At 40.3% G+C, this 22,383-nt stretch overlaps 1 pseudogene; it reads left to right on the plus strand.

The window, feature by feature from the left end:
• The first annotated feature begins 419 nt into the window (after window positions 1-419).
• On the plus strand, window positions 420-18,415 carry LOC149258003 (germin-like protein 1-3 pseudogene; annotated as a pseudogene).
• Window positions 18,416-22,383: the final 3,968 nt, after the last annotated feature.

Genomic DNA, 22,383 nt, shown 5'->3' on the forward strand with positions numbered 1-22,383 from the left:
CTTCATGAAAACCATTTCTGCCCCTGCTGGGGTAGCCTGTTGACCTTTGCAATGGTTTCTTCTGTAACAGGGATTGCTATCCCCCGTACCCGAGAGCTCCCTTCCTCTAAATTGAGTGCAAATTCAATTGCAATTGCCTCATTAAACCCATGCAATTTGTCGAAATAGACATTCCATCCTACATTTTCAAAAACCTGCCATACTTCCTGATTGTTTCTGACCATTATCGTGCCCTCCAGCTCATGTCACACAGCCAACCCACCCATCACCGTGACAACTGGATGAACACGATGGATACAGTCGGATGGTAGGGGAGAGTAACAACAACCCAACTGACAATGACAATATTGTTAGCATGGTGGCCGCAGGGTAAAAGAATGATAATAATGGTCGGTACACCTCAAAAAACATAGCAAATAATGGCAGGGTATGGCAGTACAGGTGAATGATTATGGTAATTGAATGCAATGTACTGGGGAAATGACCGGTAAAGTTCTTGGCATACGATTTCAAATTCCGATGCGTAGGAATCATGATTACAAAACCGCATGCTTTTTTTGGTTTTCGTTCTCATTGGATTTGCTAATGAAGTGATATGATTACGATTTTTAGGTATACCATCATTTCTTTATGACGGGAACCCCCCAACTTAAATGCAGTCGTCCCCAGCACGTACTAGTCTATTTTTTTGGAATATTTTAATTAAATCCGTAAGAGTCAATGAGGGTGTACCTAGCGACCTACATGGTGGTGGAGTAACAACAAAATAACCAGCGAAGTAACGGCAATGGCGAAGTAACAGCACCGACGGAGTAACAACACCAGTGGAGTAACAATAGCTATGGAGTAACAGCACTGAGGAGTAACAGCAACGGCAGAGTAATAGTGATGATGGAGTAACAACACCAATGGAGTAACAGCAATCGGCAGAGTAACACCACCGACGGAGTAACAGCACAGTGGAGTAACAACACCAACGGAGTAACAGCAACAGTGGAGTAACAGCACCAGCAGAGTAACAGTGATAGTGGAGTAACGGCACCGGCAGAGTAACAGCAACAGTGGAGTAACAACACCGACGGAGTAACAGCAACAGTGGAGTAACAGCACCGGCGAAGTAACAGCGATGGGCAGAGTAACAACAATGACTATTACTTGAAAAATTTCTCCATTTCTCCTTATCATAATTTAGTTCTTATTCCTGCAAAAAGACAAACAAGTAAGTAGTAACAGCATATATTTATTGTTGTTGTTATATATATATATATATATATATAGATATATATATAATATATCTTTCTTTCTTTCTTTTTTTCTTTTTTTTCAAAAGGCAAAGGGAGCATTCTCTGCACCAACAACCATCAAACCAGATGTATCAGAAAGATGTTTGATGAAGGCATCTTTAGAAGTTGGATGGTGGTATAACTTCAAACGGTGTCCGTTCACTAGGAAGGAAGTACGATTTTCATCTATTGTAACCAATCTGACTGTGCCATTATCGAATACAGCGTCCACTTCATAGGGTCCCATCCAACGAGTGTGAAGCTTTCCTTTGAAGTCTTTGAACCAGAAATCATATAACAATGCCCAGTCCCCTGTATGAAACACCTTATTCTTGATAAATTTATCATGCCATTTCATTCTCTGCTGTTGGATAGCAGTAGTTCTCTGGACAACTACTGAATAAATCTCGTCTAACTCATTGAGCTGTTCCAGCCAGTGTTTCTAGGCCTCTGATAAGTATAATCCCACTTCCAAAGCTGTTTTGAGTGTATTGATATCGAATTCAACCGGAAACAAGGGGGATTTCCCGTAGACTAGCTCAAATGGTGAAAACCTGGTTGTATTCTGCCATGTTGTCCTATACGCCCAAAGAGCTTCTGGAAGTTTCTGTGACCAATCCTGGTGATGACTTGCTATAGTTTTTGTCAAGATATATTCCAATACCTTGTTTGTGCTTTCTATCTGTCCATTCGCTTGGGGATGGTAGGGAGTTGTGACTCTGTGTTTAACCCCATATTACTACATGAGCCTCTCTATCATGTGGGATGTGAACTGTGCTCCTCCATCTAAAACAATTTCTCTCGGGGTACCATATAGGGCAAAAATATCTTCAAAAAGAAAACCTACCAGCACATGTTCTGTTGCTTTCGCAACCACTCTACTTCCACCCACTCAGTCACATAATCAGTACAAACCAAGATGTGAACTTTCTAATGGGAAGGTGGGTTTATGGGTCTAAGGAAATTGATGGCCCACTTCTCAAAAGGTTTAAGGACTATTTGGGGTTGTAATGGCATTTCAACAGATTTCCCAGGTTGTCCCATCCGCTGACAGCTGCCACATCTTCGGACATAATCTCTAGCATCATGAAAGATATAAGGCCAGTAGTATCCCATTTGCAGCACCTTGTGGCTTGTTCTTTTATCTGTAAAATGTCCTCCACAAGGTCCACAATGGGTGGCCTTCAATATCTCATAGATATCATCCTCTGATACACAGCGCTGGATCTATTGATCAACCCTTGTATGAAAGAGGTATCGTGCCATCCATGAATATTGGGTACTATAATGAATAATTTTCCATTGGTCCTTATATGAAAAATGACGAGGTGTCTTCTCTGTAGCAAGATAGTTAGCAATATCTGCATACCATGGAGTGTTAGCGTAAATCACAAAGAGATATTCATCTGGAAAGCTATCTTCGATAGGTGTACCTTCGGCATTATTTTCTAATCTAGACAGAAAATCAGCAACCACGATGTCCTTCCCTGGTTTATCTACTATGGTAATATCAAATTCTTGAAGTGGCAAAAGCCATCTTGTAATACAACCAAGAGTAACGGATTTATTCATCAGATACCTAATGGCTGCATGATCTGTGTGTACAAAAGTGGGGTAACCAGTGATATAGTGCCAAACTTGTTGATGGCGTAGATGACAGCAAGGAATTCTTTTTCAGTCACTGTGTAGTTTAACTCAGCAGGAGCCAAGTTCTTACTAAAATAGTAAACTGCATATGGTACCTTATCCACTTGTTGCCCCAAAACTGCCACAACTACTATCTGGGAAGCATCAGCATGAATATGGAATGGTAATGTCCAGTCTGGTCCTCTAAGGATTAGAGCACTACAGACCAATTCCTTGATCTTCACAAAGGCTGCATCACAATCATCTGTCCACACAAAGTCTGCATCTTTTGTCAGTAATTGAAAAAGCGGATGTGTTGTTTTAGCAACATTTTCTATAAAGCACCTGTAATAACCAACACAACCGATAAAGCTACGTACCTGAGTGGGTGTTCTGGGTATTGAAAAATGTTGTATTACCTTTATCTTGGTTGGGTCCATCCAGATTCCTGCAGCCGAAAGCAAGTGTCCCAAGACTATTCCTTCATTCATCATCATATGGCATTTTTCTGTACTTAAAGAGACATGCACCTGCTTGCATCTTTCAAGAAATTTTTCTATCTTCCCCAATGCTTCTTCGAATGAATCTCCATATGCCGTGAAATCATCCATATAGATTTCAACACTATCATCCATTAGATCAGAGAAAATCCCTAAAATTTCCCTCTAGAATGTTGTAGGCACATTACAGAGACCAAACAGAAGGACTTTGTATGCGAACGTTCCCCAAGGGCATGTAAATGTGGTCTTATCCTAATCTTCAGGAGCTGTTTGGATATGGTTGTGTTGTTGGGAAAAGTATCCAATACGGAATGACCCTATCCCACTCTAAGGGTGATAGTACCTCAGCAACAATCGAAGTAAAGCTATCTAAGATTTCTTCTTTATGAAAGTAAAATATGGGAGAAAGAGATCCACTAACCGATGTCTTCCGCTAATGGTTGATCCAATCTTCTCTCCTTGCTGCTTGCTCCCTGCTCCTTGCTCTTTCACTGGCCCAGCTACACCAAGATCCTGCAAAATGGCAATAGAGGGAAACTACAAGAAGCATACATTCATAATTGATTCAAGGATTAGAATAAATCAAATACACAAGTATAACAATACACCATTGAGACACATGCATATAGAAGAACCTCAAATGCTTTATTAATGGAAGAAGTAAAGTTCAGGAAGTGATACAACCATAAGAGGCCCAATCCAGCATCACCTTCCCAGCAGAAAGAAATCTCCTCTTCACCTCCTTCAAAGCAAATCACCCAATAGTTCTATACTCAAACCAACAGCACTTCCTTACATTCACAAGATTCCAGCCTCCTTAGACCTCATGAGAGAGCTCTATATATAGGAGTTTTGGAGAAAGGATGAGTCAGCTTGAGGCTGGCATGAAGCTGACTAGTGTCCTCTCTCACTTCAATTATTCTTCAGTTCTTGAGTCCACTTGGAGGTTCTTGCTTCCACTTGGAGATGAAGACCCTCTTACTCATCACCAGTCGAATTCCCTGATCCAAGTGTCATTTTGGAAGCTTCCTGGGCATTGACACCTTGAGGAATGACTGTGCCACATGTCCCAACTCGCCCAGTGCAGGTAGCCTTCTTTGCAGTTGACATTCAGCGCAGGTAGACAATGGAGCACTTGACATTCAGCGCAGATGCTCAGTGGAGCAGTTGACATGATCCAGAATTGCCTTGTTTTTGAGTGTTTTCAGGTGGAGAACTGTTATTCAGTGCTGTGGTTTGCTGACCTTGTTCCTCTAGGGGTAGGAACAACATGTTTAGGGACTTTGGATCCCTTAGATTATGGACATTTCATGCTTCATGCTGTAAGGCACAAAAATGTCTATAACAGTTGCCCCCTAAAGTATGAGGTCGTTTATCGGGTGAAATGCTTTATCAGGAGGATCCAAAGTTCATTCAATCGCTGAGGGGTGACCTGTAATAAAATACAATACAATACATTATTTTTCATTCTGCTTTCATGATCTAGCTGAGGCGGGCATTCCCATGCTCAGCTTTATAAATTCATTTTGGTACATAGAACAGACGATCGTCTGATGGTACACTGATAATTCTCTACTGAAATTATCATCCTTTGAGTAGGATGATCATCTGCTGCAATGATGTACATATCAAATGTCTTTATGTTTCCTGAATATATATCGCAGCCCGGATGGATGAAACTAGATCTGGGGTCTTCAAACTCGTTCGATCTTCACTCTAAGTACAAGTCGATCCATGTGAGAATTGCGCTGAATTCGAACATGGAAAGACATCGCTTGATTACCGGTCAATGATGTAAACCGTTAACAAGCGTGAGAGGAATCACCGATAATGATAATGACCCTCAAGGTACTGTAGTACAATTCACGTTGTGTGAATATAGGACTTGGCGTCGAACACCACACAAAATCTTCTGGTTGAAGGTCATTGATGTATACCTGTCGCCGGAAGTGAGAAACTTGCCATCGAGGCATGCAAGCTTCAAAGTACTGGGGGGGGCGTTCCTAGATCAACTTCTTGGATAATGAGCTGAAGTCGACAAGAAGCGATCCGTCAAAGGAGGGCCTTAATGAATCCCACATCAGTGACACGGAACGGAGCTAATGATTTTAATGGAGGTGAAAACAATCTGTGACATATGATTCAGGGTGGCGATCATGGATGGATGAAGGATAATGTATGGCAGTGGATGGGACACGGTTGACTCTTTCTGAACAACATCTCTTGAACATATAACGACACTGATGCGATGGATCGATAGCATTACCCCAAATGTGGATGGTTTGGCGAGACCATGGTGATGAGACCGGTGAATGAAACAACCCAACCCGATGTGATACGGAGGAAAAGTGTCATGTTCAAGAGCGACTTGCTACCATTACAGCTTTGAGGTTCTCCCAATTTTTCCCCAGTCATTTCTGACCAGTACCTCTTTATTTTTGTCAAGCTTGAGGAGGATAACATATGCTTGTTCTATAACCTGCCCTTCGGGCAAGCCCATCGCTATGTTTTAACGAGCCTAGCGATAGGGAAACTCGTTCTCGTCTAAAGACAAGTTTGTCACTATTTAATCATTTTAACGAGTCTAACGACAAGGAAAACTCGGTCCTTTTCATTTTAGAGAGTCTGAAAAGGTACAGAAAGTTAACTCCAAAATTCCTTTTTCGTCATCTAATCCCTTAAGTCCGAAAAAGTATAAAACAATACAGAAGGGATGAGTTTTCGATAACTTTAACGAGCCAAATAAAACAAGCGCTCGACCTTTTTGTGCAATAATCCCTCAGGTCCAAAAAGATTAAAATCTAGAGGAGGGATAGCTCTTCCAGTCCCTTTAACGAGCTGGAAGGCCAAAACTCGGCAATCTTTTCATATTTTACGAGTCGGTTGAAAAGAGCTCAAAGAAGACTCATCTTTTGAGGAACGAGTGATAAACAAGGATAGCAGCAGATTCCAGGTACAGTTTGGAATTTTCCAATTACGGCAGTGTCACAAGGATGGCTAGGTGAAATCACTCTTCGCAGCTGTTCCTCAAAATGGGTAAACAATCATATGGAGGTGAACGATCGGCCAAATGACGGTGGAGGTGGCAGGTGCAAACACGACCAAGGTTTTTATGGCTAATAAATTTACGATCACAGTGGTTATTTACCGGGATAGGTTCATTTTTTAGATAAAAATGAGCTTAAACTCTGGAGGAAACATTGCTCACTGCTTTTATTTATTTTTTAACGAGCATGAAGACCGCGTTAAAACTGCTCGGATCTTGCGTTTATTTTTTAACGAGCGTGAACTTTATGCTAAAACTGCTCGATTATACCAGTCATAAGATAAGAATGTCTCCTAAAAGATCCCATTTTTTATAGAGCTTGCGCCTTACCAAAGCTATGCTCCCTCTCATCCTTTCTTTATGCAAGTTCGGAAACGGCTAATCCTACGAGTTTAAAGGGTTAGACCTACAGGTTTAAAGGGAGGACCTAAAAATTTAAAAAATAAATAGTCGCCCCTTGCTTGCACTCCAAAAGGTTGCATGCCCCCAGGTATAAAACAGCGTTTCAAGGTTACCTCTACTTTTCTGCCATCGAAACTTTCGTTTCACCGGGAGAGGTACCTCTTTCAGGTTACCCAAAGATTGTCTCGTTAATCTTTCAAACAAAACATTTCCCTGGCAATGTCTACCGAAATAGACAAGGGTGAATGACCTTTGTCAAACACGTAACTTTGACAAAAGAATCTTATTCCAGAACAACCCCTCTTCCATCCACGGACTAGTCGTATTCTCCCGCGGAAATTCTACCTTACACCCAAGGTTTTCTCTGCCCGAAGCAGACCAGGATGCATGCCCCCTGGGTTCCAGTCCCATCTTTCCGAATCACTCGCCCTCATCGGGAAGAAGGACTGGGGGTGGAGACATTTCTTGATTGAATAGACCATTCAGGGTTGGTATGTGACTATTTGCGATGCGTGATCCCGGAAATGAAAGTTGGTCTACGAGCTTGACCATTCTTCCTTCGTGTGGAAAACACATTACTCTAAAGAGTGAGGAGACTACAGCTCCCATGCAATATATATAGTCTCGTCCAAGGAGTAGGTTATAATCCAAGGGTCCTTGAACGACCATCACGTTCATTTGAACGGTCTTCCCTTTCAATGTAACAGGCACATTGGGGAGGATCCCTAATGGTCGACTGGTTCCTTTATCGAAACCCGAGAGATTTCTTATCTCAGGCAAAAGCGCCGGGGAACCCAGTGCTTTCCAAGCAATAGAGGAAAGGATACTCACAGATGCCCCTTCATCAATGATAGTGCCAGCCATTACCATTCTGTAAATTTGGACTATGATTCTGAATGGTATACTGGCTGGTAACCGGGGTCTGCCTAGTTGGTTCCAATCAAAGGACACAACCAGGTTGCTTGGTGGTGGGACCGAATACACGGCCGGATATGACCCTGACGATGTTCCTTCCTGCGATAAAGGAATGGGCGCATTGCCCTGATGCTCGTCAGAGTCTGTGTTGATGAAAAGAATCTGGATAGTGTCATCCTTATTCTCTTCAGTGAGGGTGTCATTTGAAGATGAATCTTCAGTGACGTTGTCATTTGAAGATGAAACTCCTGAAGGAAGAACCGGGTCAACTGCCGTTTCGACCTTTGGACTTTCGTCCGGTCTGGATTCAGTAGGTTCATTTTCAATGACTGACGCTTCAGCTGACCACTTGAGCGGGCCAGCTGTATTTTCAACCAACGAAGGACTTGGCATGAGTTTTTTGTATCCAGGAGGAAGTCTTAACAGTGAAACCGGACGATCTTCCAAAACTCTCTTCGCTTCGTCTAAGAAGGGACAACGGTGGATGGCGTGATCACCTTCACACAGTCTGCAGGGGGATCTTGCTCCCCCTCTTTGTCTTGAACCTTCACTTTTGCTGGTTGACGGTAAGCATTCAACATGGCTATCAGAGGTTGATGCTCCCGAATTGTGCAAACGAGGGGACCAGTCCCTTAGTATCCGGGGAATACAGGGACAATCTCTATGGAAGTGGTCTCCTCTACATATGACACATGGCGATTTAGGCCCGGTCTGTGCTGTGTGTGGATTTTTGTCAGATGTCTTTTGCTTGCCCCCAGTTGCCTTAGGCTCCTTCTTCTTCTTCTCTCTCTTCTTCTTCTCCTTCTTCTCCATGGGAGCTTGGCTTTTGCCGGCTCTACCTTGCGAAGATGAAGGATTGGAGGAAGAGTTATAGGAAGTAGAAGGCTGGTGGGCAGCTCTAGACTGATCTAACTATTGACTCGACTGTTCAGGAACCATGGTGTTCTGAACTACATTGGTTGAGAATAGCCAAATTGGCACGCCAATTGTCAGTCCTGGAAGTGACAATGTGGCCATGTGGGGTGCACCAACTTCTCCCCAAGAGGAGAAAGGACTAGGATTCCCATCATGGGGAATTCCTTGGTTGGTGCGTTCCATGTTCTCAACCTAAAGATCAACGCAGGAATAGGAGGTGATTATGTTCCGTTTAAAATAAATTTTATAACAACGCTTTAGACACAACTTGCTTTTTCACTTTTTAAGAGTCGAGAAAAAGATAAAGATGACTCTAGTCTCCTTCGATGTTTTAACGAGCCCGAAGTGACAAATGCTCGGATGGACTTTTTCAGTTATAGAGTTTGAAAAAGGCCAAAAGAAACTACTCTGGAGATCTAGGCAGAGGGTGTGCCAAACTTTTCACAAAACCACAGAATATGTTTTACGGTACGAGTGGTCGATCTTCGTGAATGCTGTGTTCACTGCATTGCGATCAGTAGGGCGGCCGACACGGCTTCCTATGGATAAAGGCTTTGTTCCTATAGGGGTCTCCCAATATATACGCGACAGTACGTGGGAGCACAAGTCCGTATTGATACTTATCGCTTCACCGTGGAGGAATCACCCAACCACTCAACGGTAAGATATCACGTTTAACGACGCCGGAACACGTCTCTAGCTTAGACCTCTATGTGTTTGCGTTATGTTTCAATGCGTTGTTATGTAAATTCAATTTATTTTAAGGTTGATCTTGTTTAGCAGTTTGCCTTTATGGATCACCACGTGATGTATGGTACAACTCCTAAATGCAGTCTAAAGATGATAAGCAAGCTTTTTCAATCTTTTCAACATATGAAAATCTTAACTACTGAGGGAAAAGAAAGACATCATCTTTTCACACAGATCATAGAGCACACACTAATGCACTTTTTCCTAAATCAACATGCAAGCTGTCAAAATGCACATGCACAATGCAGGTATTTCTTTTCTCTTTCTTAATGTTGATGTACTACAAAAAGAAAGTTGTTGTATAACTTTGAATTCAATTTCAAGTGAAAGCAAACAAGCTTTTGTCCAAAATCAAAAGACACCTTAAGATTTACTTGTTTCGACACTAGAAATACATAAATTCAAACCATATGATGAAAGCAAATGCTCAATCAGCTATGAACAGCAAACAAACTAACTCTTAAGATCAAAACGACACTTATCACAGGTCTAGATCTAAGAGGCCACAACAAGACTAGTTCACTTTCGTTATGGGAAACTGCAATTGATGTAAGAAATACACAAAGAACAAATACAGTTTCTTTATACAACCAAGGCGGAATAATGGCAAAGAAAGGTGGTTTCAGATAGGTACATTGACTGATAACAGGCTGCAAAAACAATGATGAAAACAGGGCAACAGAAAGCAGAGAACCCCAATTGCACAAGGCAAAACTGGTTCAGCGCAGGTAGTACACTGTCAGTTTGACATTCAGCGCAGGTAGCCCCTTCGGGACCTGCGATGAAATGCAGATTGCCTTCACAGTGCCTGCAATGAAGAGATAAACTTTCGTTTTTCTCAGGTTTCGGGTCACAGATTGCTCAAAAATCAACAGTTTTTGGCCAAATCAAAAGCTATCAATCAAGTACACACTAAAGGATGAAAAGGAGGATGAAAATCTATCACTAAGAGCTGTTCAGAGTCCTTGTGGATCAGCTCTTCAAATCATAAACATGCCCAGAAACTGAGCTAGAGTAGCTGCCCTCTACTTTGCATTTGAAAGATCCAAATGCTGTTCGATTCGGTACTCCCTGTGTTTAGGAAATGAATAGCAAAAACACAAACAACCAACAAGATAAGTTCCCCAGTGGAGTCGCCAATTTTTTGTTGGGAAAAGTATCCAATACGGAATGACCCTATCCCACTCTAAGGGTGATAGTACCTCAGCAACAATCGAAGTAAAGCTATCTAAGATTTATTCTTTATGAAAGTAAAATAGGGGAGAAAGAGATCCACTAACCGATGTCTTCCGCTAATGGTTGATCCAATCTTCTCTCCTTGCTGCTTGCTCCCTTCTCCTTGCTCTTTCACTGGCCCAGCTACACCAAGATCCTGCAAAATGGCAAGAGAGGGAACTACAAGAAGCATACATTCATAATTGATTCAAGGATTAGAATAAATCAAATACACAAGTATAACAATACACCATTAAGACACATGCATATAGAAGAACCTCAAATGCTTTATTAATGGAAGAAGTAAAGTTCAGGAAGTGATACAACCATAAGAGGCCCAATCCAGCATCACCTTCCCAGCAGAAAGAAATCTCCTCTTCACCTCCTTCAAAGCAAATCACCCAATAGTTCTATACTCAAACCAACAGCGCCTCCTTACATTCACAAGATTCCAGCCTCCTTAGACCTCATGAGAGAGCTCTATATATAGGAGTTTTGGAGAAAGGATGAGTCAGCTTGAGGCTGGCATGAAGCTGACTAGTGTCCTCTCTCACTTCAGTTATTCTTCAGTTCTTGAGTCCACTTGGAGGTTCTTTCTTCCACTTGGAGATCAAGACCCTCTTACTCATCACCAGTCGAATTCCCTGATCCAAGTGTCATTTTGGAAGATTCCTGGGCATTGACACCTTGAGGAATGACTGTGCCACATGTCCCAACTCGCCCAGCGCAGGTAGCCTTCTTTACAGTTGACATTCAGCGCAGGTAGACAATGGAGCACTTGACATTCAGCGCAGATGCTCAGTGGAGCAGTTGACATGATCCAGAATTGCCTTGTTTTGGAGTGTTTTCAGGTGGAGAACTGTTATTCAGTGCTGTGGTTTGCTGACCTTGTTCCTCTAGGGGTAGGAACAACATGTTTAGGGAATTTGGATCCCTTAGATTATGGACATTTCATGCTTCATGATGTAAGGCACAAAAATGTCTATAACAGGTTGTACCCACTAAATCCATCCAGGAAGGAGAAAAACTTCTTCCCAACTCATGTATCCAAGACTTGGTCAATGAATGGTAAAGTAAAATGGTATTTTTGAGTTTCCTTATTTAATTCTCTATAGTCCATGCATATTCGCTATTTACTATTTTTCTTAGGGACCATTACCAATGGACAAACCCATTAACTGTCTGAAATGGGGTAGATAAATCCCACGTCCAACAGCGTTTGAAGCTCTTGCTTAACAATATTTTTTAGAGCAGGGTTCATTCTTATCTGGGGTTGCCTCACACGAAGAAAGTCCTCCTTGATGTATAAGTGATGGGTGCATAGATTAGTAGGAATTCCCTTCATATCTGAGTAACCCCAGGTGCAGGCTTCTTTGTGTTTCCGAAGAACATCCAAGAGTTGTTTTTTCTGAGAATCCGACAGATCTGGATTGACATTAAGGGATTTTCCTGGTTCTATTTCCACGAAAATACTGTCATGGGGTGCAGTTGTAGGTAGCTCATCGAATCCATCTATTGTTCTGATACTTTCCTGAGGCTCACAGCTCAAGACGGACTCCAGGATTTGCTGATTCAAATCTAAAATAGAACAAGGATCACTGATAAAGGTAGTAATTGCGTCATCTTCTGTTTCAACTTTCAACTAGAGGGCCTATCCAATAGTAAGAACTAGTCTTAACTCCTCATCTTATTGATTCGAACTCTTTCCTGTATAAAGATTTCTTGTGGCCTGCTGATTTTGCTGCTGGGTTAGGTTTCGCGGGACGATATAACACTAGGTTCTTAGTGTTTTGCCCATTCGAAATGATCATATGTCTAGACCAACACCCAATATAAGCATCTACGGTTAGCAGCCAAGGCCTTCCCAGAATTAGGGGATGGCCTCCAGCTGGAGATTGCGTTTGGAGTACTACGAAGTCCACAGGGTAGTCCCATGAATTAACCGAAATCGTGATATCTTCTAACTTCCCCAACGATTTCACTGTAGATCGATCTACCAATTATAACACTGTAGGTGTGTGTTTCAAGTTACAAAGACCTAATGCATGCATGGTTTCAGCAATAATGACATTTATGGCGGCACCCAAATCTACCAGTACATTTGGAATTTCTACCCCATTAATTTGTACAATTAAAATTGGGTTCCGTGGATCCCCATACTTTACAGGCATGGACCATCCCATCATGAAATCTAATAGCTTCCCCATTACATGAATGGTGAATGGGTCTCTTCATTTCTCTTTAGGCTTCTTAGCACAATATTCCCTAAGAGTTTTTGCATATATAGGTACATCCCTCATATCTTGCAACAGGGGGATCTTAACAAATAAATTATGTAACTCCCCTAACAGGTCAAACTCAGCTTGAGGGGTTGGTTTACTCACAACCAACCTTTCTCGATAGGGCGGTTCAGCTTGGTGCTTTTGAGTAACTGGTGGTTGAGGAGGTGTATAATTTTTGTTGACTCAGTTTGGTTCCTCTTCAACCATTTTTGGTTCCTTTTCCTTACTGTCAATCTGTTCAATGATAACTGGTGAGGGTTGAGCATCTACTGTCTACCCAGATCGTAAATTCATCTCATAGAATTATGCGATAGAGATGCTATATGAAGGTAGGTTGAGGGTGTCAGCTTGCTGAGCCCCTTTACTATTAGGATTCAGATTGGGTTGGATAGGGAGTTGGGGACGAACAAGTTGATTACCAGGAGGCACATTAGAGGGAAACTGAAGTTTTTGTTGTGGCATTAACTGGGGAAATTGACCAGGAAGAGAAGGCCCCGCTACTTTGGAGCCCATGAGGAACTTGAACTAGCTTGAGGAGCCCACTCCTGCCAAGGTGGAAACTGGTATTGGGGCCACATGGGCAGATAAGGCATGGTTTGGGGACCCATATTAAAATTGCTAAAGTATTGATATGGATCAGGAAACATAGCTTGATTTCCCATTGACGGCCGAGGTTGCCATGGCTTTTTAGGTCCCATAAAGTACAGCTACTCCATCTCTTCGCATGTCCCTTGAAAAACTGCTTTTAGTCCTGGCAAGGATGGGCATGAACTTGTCACAAGATTCAGCTCACAGATTTCACATTCTTCTACGAAGTTTAATGGACATTCCCTCTGTGGGTGTTTCTTCCTGCGTGTTTGGCAACATACGGCCATAGTTCTTTCCAATTCCAGTTGTTTCTGTTTTACCTGCAGCATGTCTATCTGTTCAGACAAAGTAGTCAGGATATTAGTCCTCAGGTTGTCAAACAAATTCCCAATTTCTGCTTTTGTAACACCTCCACCAAATACTTTTGTTGATCAAATCCCTTGTTTATTCCTTGCAACTCCTCTTGAGCATTGGATACACAACTCACAGATGGCATCAAAGTTCTCCTTTGGTATATCTCCCTTTCCGACTATATTCAACGATTCCAAAGAGTGTTCTCAGAAAGCCCGGAGAAGGATAATTTTCAAAATTTCCTTATCCAGGTCAGAGTGACCTGATCTCTACAATTTGTATTTAAAGCATTCCACATAGTCTTCCATATTTCCATCCTCTTTCTATGTAAAATCTCATCTTTAATATCCCGTGATTTACAGTAGTCCTGGTACTTCTCCAAGAAAGCAGTTCTCATCTCCTCCCATGTGGTGATAGACCTTCCCCCAAGACCCATAAACCACTGCAGGGTTGTCCCTTTTAGCGTAGCAGGAAAGATTTTCAACATCTGAGCATTCGTTATGTAATCATACCCTCGACACACAATGTCAAATTCGAACAAAAACGTGTCAGGGTCCTCTGAAGTAAGCCCATGGAAACTGGGTAAAGCTGTTAAAGGAATGGGCTTTGTTGGTGCGCCAGTCCCTAAATCCCCAATTGGGAAGTCAATAGTAGAGGTTGTAGGTGCCATGAATATCCTCCAATACTCACTAGGGATTTCAGCAGGCTCCGCAGGAAGGGCTTTTATCAAAGGGGTTCGAGTTGCCTTAACAACACTCCCTCTATCCTTTGGTGATATAAATGTCTCTACAATATCTTCCTCCCAGCCACAGTGGCTGGATCCTTCAGATCTCCTCTTTGCAACTCCTTCTTCCCTACTGGGATGGATCGTTCCTTTGGACACTTTACTTGCAACTTCTTCTTCTTATGTTACAAGCAATGAGATCCCTTTAACTGGCGTAATGTTGCTTGTCTCCCCGACTGTTGGAAGGGTCTGTTGTATCGAATCAGCAGGGGGTGTTGTGAATAGCACTGGTTGTTCTACATATTTTCCCTCAAATTTTGTCTACGCACATGGCCTCAGGGCTACACGAGAAGACGCCTTTGACTCAGCTTTTGCAATGATTTGCTGGATATAAGTGTTCCTTCCCAAATCCTGTCCTCCCTTCTTTGGGGCTCTCCCTCTGCCCCTTTTATTTGGCTCTTTGTTCATAGAATTTGGTGTGGCGACAAATGTTGCGATCAAACCACAATGCTCAAGGCCTGGAGTAGGGTGTCAAAAGACCATTCCCTCCCCAGGACGAGAGATCACGTTGAAAAGAGGGCAGTTAACGGAAAAAAAGAAAAGAAAACAGGAACTTAGGTTTTAGGGCCTGGGGGAGGGCGTCAAAAGACTCCTCCCTCCCTGGGACAAGACCCCAACCAAGAAAATAACACACACACGAGAAAACCTAACACTTCAAGACTTGAGGTAGGGCATCAGAGGACCCCTCCCTCCCCAAAGCAAGAGATTGGTTTTCTCGAAATTTAAAACACAAAAATGTAAGGGAAATCTAAGCTCATAGCCTGGAGTAGGGCATCAAAGGACTCCTCCCTCCCCAGGGCAAGAGATCAACCCTAATAAAACAGGAAACAATAAAAACACGAAGTAAAGGAAATACCTACGCTGAGGACCTAAGCAGAGTGAGAAAGCTCGTTCTCTCCCTAAGATGAGAGATTGACCCTCTAGTTAATACAGATCGTGTCTTGCACCTCATTAGCCTCCCTTGCAACGACGCCAAAAAGTTGGTGTCCAGGTATGAACAATTTATCCACCACTTTTCCTACATTAATGTATCAATCCGAGTGCGTATTCTTTTGAAGGAAACACGCAAGGTATATGCAGGGGCAAGGTTACAATCTGTAAACACAACAATAAACAATACACACAAAGCAAGGAAACACGCAACACCAGATCAGAAGAGTAGGCCCAACTCTCTGATCAGGGTTGCGTTACTCACAACGAACGATAGATCAACAAAAAGGCTTGTATATTATTAGTCTGAATAATGTTGTTACAATACAATGCACGGTCTGACTAAGTTTTGATACAGGAATGACCTGTCTTTTATACAGTACAAAGGAGAATAACATCTCTCCCCAAAACCTAGGAACTATATTCTCAAAGATATACATCAGTTCCATCACAGCACTAGCAATGAGAGAGCAAGAACAGGAATGATTCAAAAATGGGTTGGGAACAGCTACAAATCAATTATGTTGTTTCGTCGTGGTCGATCAGCTGCGGTGAATCACGGAACTGCTGCGATATGCTGTGCGGTCAACACCTGCGCTCCATAATCGGCGATCATAACATGTCTTAGTGGTTCGCATAGGTAAAACCCTCATGACTCTACTCCATTAATTAAATATCCCAAGAGACGATAAAAAGGGGAATTACCTCATAGTTTTACACAGTAAATATATGCGAACGAATACAAAAGGGATGAAAAGAGGAGTGGAAATGCAGGGAAAAGATAGGCCAATTTGGTGCCCAACAGCAGCTAGAGAAAGACATTTCTTCTCAGATTCAGAGCTAGTGGAGGAATGTGGGCAGTGGATTTCGGACACTAGCCACACTTAAAAGAGTAGTATTTTTTCATTAGTTGTTATTGGAAAAAGGAAACCTTGATAGGAAGTATTCTTATGGAAAAACGAGATGATAGGTATAATGTTTTTGCTAGCCTTGATGATGTGAAAAGAGAATAGTGGAACTTGTGGTTCTATGTGGAGAGGATGGACACTTTCATTGCTCAAATTGAGTGTCATATTCCATGCACTAGCACAACGTCTACGTGTCTAGGATCTAGTGCGAGAGATTAAACACGTGTCACATCTTCTGATTCATAATTGTTAAATGTTGGTTGGTATCACTTCTTATGATTCATAATTGTTATATGTTGGTTGATATAACTTCTTTTGATTCATAATTGTTAAATTTTGGTTGATAGTCTTTTGTGGTATGATGACTCCATAAACACTCCAGTGCAGATTTTATAATTTTTGTAGTTTTAGAGTAACAACTCTATTGACAGATGGTCAAAATTATATAGTTTCCCAATAGGCAGGTTGCTCTATAACTCTATTGACAAATGGGCAAAATTATATAATTTCCCATTCGGCATATTACTCTATAACTCTATTAGGAGATGGGCAAAACTATATAGTTTCACATTCAATAAAATGCTCTAAAAAATACTAGTAATGATAGTAGATAGTAGAACTATGCACTGAAACTTTGATTTTGTTAATCAATACAATCTTACTCTTTATATATATATATATATATAGAACACCATTATGAATTAATTATTTTTTGTGATTAAATATTAACTTCCAAACTGTATCAAACTCCCGATCACCGTACATTTTTTTTAGTTTGAAAAAGTAAAACATGTTATATGAAAGCAGACTTTTTCATTCTTAAAAGACAATCTAAAACAAACTCCGGATCATTGTACAATTTTTTTTAGTTTGAAAAAGTAAAACACGTTATATGAAACCAAACTTTTTCATTTTTAAAATACAATCTAAAACAAATTAGATAAAGGTAGATATTTTCTATTTTTGAATGTCGAAAGAAAATACGCAACTGACCATATCCTCCCGACAGACATATATATATAAACATAACTATAGACTCTAGACTCTAACTAACCAGAACTCTGACACAGTCGTATGTGGCAGAGGGGATTCGGTGGGTGGACCTGCAACACCGGGTCATTTACCATAGTTATAAAAGGAGTTGTCTATAATGCGACTTTTTGAAGATTCCGGTGACGGAATCGGGCGAAGAAATTGAGGTCAAATCTTGATTTCTTGCAGTTAAAATGGTTTTTTAACTGCATATTTGGATTCAGCACCCTGAAAAACCCCTGGGACCGGATTTCGACCGAATAATTATGTATGTCTTGTGCCTTTGCGAATGTCTGCTAGCTGATCATGGGTGAATAACATTTTATATATATTTTGAATTGTGCAGTTATTGTGAACGGGTTTCCATGTAAGAATGCGATGACGGTCACAGCAGACGACTTCCGGTTGAGGGGCCTAGATAAACCAGGAGATACCAGTAACCAGTTGGGATTCGTTGTAACGCCAGCTTTTGTAACGCAGCTACCAGGCTTAAACACCTTGGGAATTTCGTTGGTCCGCCTTGATTTCGCTGCTCCTCTCGGCCTCAACCCTCCTCACACACATCCGCGGGCCACCGAAATCTTGGTGGTGATCGAGGGTACTCTCTTGGTTGGCTTTATCACCACTAACAACACTCTGTTCTCCACAACGCTGGAGAAGGGAGACGTGTTTGTGTTCCCTCGAGGTCTTGTGCATTTCCAACAGAACATTGGCCCTGTCAACGCAGTGGCCTTCTCTGGACTGAACAGCCAGAATCCAGGAACTCAGCAGGTTGCGCCGGCCTTGTTCGGAGCCTCTCCTCCTGTTTCTGCCTCTGTGCTCACCAGAGCTTTCCAGATCGATGACAAGCTCGTCCAAATTATCCAAAGCAGGTTCACATCCTCATGATGTTGATCCGATGCTGTCATCGCTCTTTCCTTCCTTCAATTGAGGTGGTATTTATATAGTTAAATAAAACCAACCTCCCGATGTTGTTATCTGAGAGAGGTAATTATAATAGCAGACGCTGCGTTTAATTATAATATAAATAAAAGTTCAATATTTCAAATCTGACGCTGCGTTTGATACACGATTGATTGACAAAGACTTGGAAATACATATCAGTGTTATTTTGGATTATGAAATTTCTCATGTTAATCAATATTCAACTGTTCAGAGGAAGAAGTCGTCCACCATTCTCACAAAGAGAACAACATCCTTCTTTTAAAAATGTAGTCTACTCAAAACTGCACTGCAGGAACGGCTTTGAACAAAAGATCAAGTAATAAACATCACTCACACAGGATTTTTCCACAATTCCACGATCATGTACAAAATATTGAACGAGCAATAGAATTCATTCTTCTTGGACGGCCTCTTGCCATTGTCATATTCACTTCGCTATCACTCTGATTAAAGTAATTTCATATATATCGTCAAGATTAAAGTAAATCATACTAAATAATTAATTTATAACTTTATTATTAATAATTATAATATGGAATAATGGACCTATCATACTAAATAATTAATTTATAACTTTATTATTAATAACTATAATATGGAATAATGGACCTATGTCTGTCATCAAGAACCTATCATGCAAGGCTCTCTTGACTGTAGCAATCCTGAAGCCGAGCTGTCGGTGATCAGGAGATCATCCACATAAAAAAACTAAGATAAGAAGAGAATCACGTGTCCTGAGCATGTAAACATTCAGATTAGACTTACATCTTTTTCAAAGTTTTGTGATAAGAACCAATTTTTTATATTAATTTTAATTTTAATTTTAATTTTTTATATTAATTTTAATTTTTTTAGCATTAAATCTATGCGGAACCAACTTGAAAGATCTTCATTAGCATGTGCTAAAATTCAGCAAAAATTTACAACTAAAAACCAGAAATTTCATAACAATGAACTAGTAAGTTGATCTAAATACTCAAATTCCTCACCTAATATAGTGAAAATGCTATGGGGTGAATTTTTTTGATTAATTTGAATGTTTTTAAACTTCAACATAAGTGGAATAAACTCAAAATAGGTTCATTAACATGTGCTAAAATTCAACAAAAATGTATTACTGAAACTAGAAATTTCAGAATTATGAACTAGTAAACTAATCCAAGTAACTCAATGATGAATATGATTTTGTAGAGTTTTTATAAGGATGATTCATAATTTTAACTATATGTATGACCGAAAAATCAAATTATTTCAATCATTTAACTAATTTAACCTACAACAAATGAAGCATGAATACTAAATGCAAAAATACGAAATGCAAGAATAAGATATGTCAGTGACTAAGAAATGCAAAGAAGATAAATAAATTGTATAGTAAGGACCTAAGGCTCCTAGGATGGCCAATCCCAAGGATACTCAAATTCCTATGAGGGAAACCAAACCTCAGAAGCTAGAAATGAAACCAAACTTCATTACTCAGATCAAATCAAGTACATACCTGCTATAAATGAAAGTAGAATTGCTAAATAACAATTTTTCTTTACAAGGCCAAAAATTTCATGCCCCTAGGAGCTAATTTGAATTAGTACTTATACAATTTGATGGGGAAGCATCCCCCTTGAAAGGAGGCATCTTTCCCCTCCAAAATCCCTCAAAATGTGGATCTAGTCCTCAACAATAGGAATCTTCTTTAAATACTGAGTTTTGATTTCTCTTGTAGCAGGGAATACATCCCTAGATTTTCTCAATCAATGGAGCTACAAAATTTGTTCAATAATTTCATAATATCCTATTCATTTGTTGTTCCATCGAAGAAAGTCCCGAAATTCTCTCATTCTACATATCTTCAAAATTCGCTCAATATTCTCTCAATATTCTACAAGTTAATTAATATTAGGCACATAATAAGCAATTATCTCTAAACCTTCCTAAGAACTTATTAAAGCTAAGAAAACATTGTTAAGTGTAAAAGGAGAGATTTAATATAGCCTTTATGTGCCTAGGAAAGGTTAGATGGGCTTTATTTTGCACCGAATTGGAAAGCCCATCACTAAGTTCCATTGAGGCCTGTGTGCTTGCTTATGTATAATTTTTTAGGTGGGTGGGACATTGTATTGATACATTATAAGACCAGAGTTCCCATGTGATTAGGCTACATAGACTATGAGGTAAAAGTTCAGTGAGCCTAGTATACATATTATGTAAATACAATGGGATTAACATAATACCACCATGGTTGTCGACCGAGGTACAAAAAGTGTATGGGGGGCTAGGACTCCATGATCATAAAAGTGCTTTGATACATTATAATATTATAGTATATCATTAAAAAATGTAAAAGTAAGGGGTACAATTCCTATAAAATGGTGGTTCTCCTATTCAATTGGATGTGGCTAAGTGGGGACAAGTGTCTATATGTGAGGGCCTGGAGGGTAATTAGAGACTCATAAGGGTAGTAGGAACTCTTGGAAGCCACACGGTCTGGGAAATACAGGGTCGACCAATTTGGTCACCCTGGAGGTAGTGGTATCGCCCGATTGACTATTAGTGAAAAGAAGCGGGTGCATTAATTGAGTGCGGGAGAAATGGGGCATATGAGATTGTTGGTTAGAGGTTGTTATGGTTTGGTACCTTGCCCTTATTTGTATCTGGTTGTGGATATGTACCTAGCTTTAGCAGGTGATACCATCATGGAGTAATGTCCCTAACTCGAGGGTGATTGGAAGCTAAGAGAGCACGAGTAACATGGTATATGGTTGGATGGTATGTCTAAGTCATATATCTAGTCAACGAATTTCATAGATAAGTGCTTGAAACTTGTCATCTACATGTTTTATGGATTATCTATCATGTTATTTTACTATCTTGTCATTCTATATTGAACAAAAGATCAAGTAATAAACATCACTGACACAGGATTTTTCCACAATTCGACGATCATGTACAAAATATTGAACGAGCAATAGAATTCATTCTTCTTGGACGGCCTCTTGCCATTGTCATATTCACTTCGCTATCACTCAGATTAAAGTAATTTCATATATATCGTCAAGATTAAAGTAAATCATACTAAATAATTAATTTATAACTTTATTATTAATAATTATAAAATGGAATCTAATTTTTAATCATCGAAATTCTTATTGGATAAAAGTATTTTGTTACAATATCATGGTTTAATAATTATAATTATATCTATAACTTGTTAGTTTGCCTCCTTTATCTAGTATAGACAACATAGAAGACCTATATCATAATTTTACTACAACCCTCTCATATTCTATTAACAAGTTCTCAATTGAAGTCTCAAATAATAAAAGAAATAACAAAACCAATCCATGGTATGACAAAGATTGTAAAAGTGCGAGGAGAGCAATTAAGGAAGCTGTTGATGATTCTCTTAAAATGGACAAGATAAGAATGTACAAAGCCCTAATTAAAAGGAAAAAGAGGCAGTACATTCGTCAAAGACAGGAGAATCTCTTACACCTCTCTAAGGTAGCTCCTAAGAAATTTTGGAGGCAGATTCTGACTAGGAAGACTTAGGATAATAATAAAATTGCTCTTGACGATTGGAATTCTTATCTTAAAAAGCTTTATGAATCTCCAAATGTCATGGATAATTTGGAAACCCTGCTCACAACGAAAGAAGTTTTCTCTTTAGAAGACATTAAGTTTGGGGTTAATCGCCTCGCTAATGGGAAAGCTAAGGACATTGAAGGTTACCAGGCGGAAATCTTAAAAATTGGAGGTCCTGTCCTCATCCCCCACATCCACAAGCTTTTCAATCAAGCAGTTAAGCAAGGGTTCCCTAAACCTTGGACTGAGAGCCTCATTATCCCTATTTTTAAAAGTGGGGATACAAATAACCCCTCTAATTATCGGACAATTATGATCAGCCCTCTCTTAGC

This window comes from Pinus tabuliformis, chromosome 6, assembly GCF_031772625.1.
Source record: "Pinus tabuliformis cultivar Carrire ecotype Pingquan chromosome 6, CPIR1, whole genome shotgun sequence".
Taxonomy (NCBI): Eukaryota; Viridiplantae; Streptophyta; class Pinopsida; order Pinales; family Pinaceae; genus Pinus; species Pinus tabuliformis.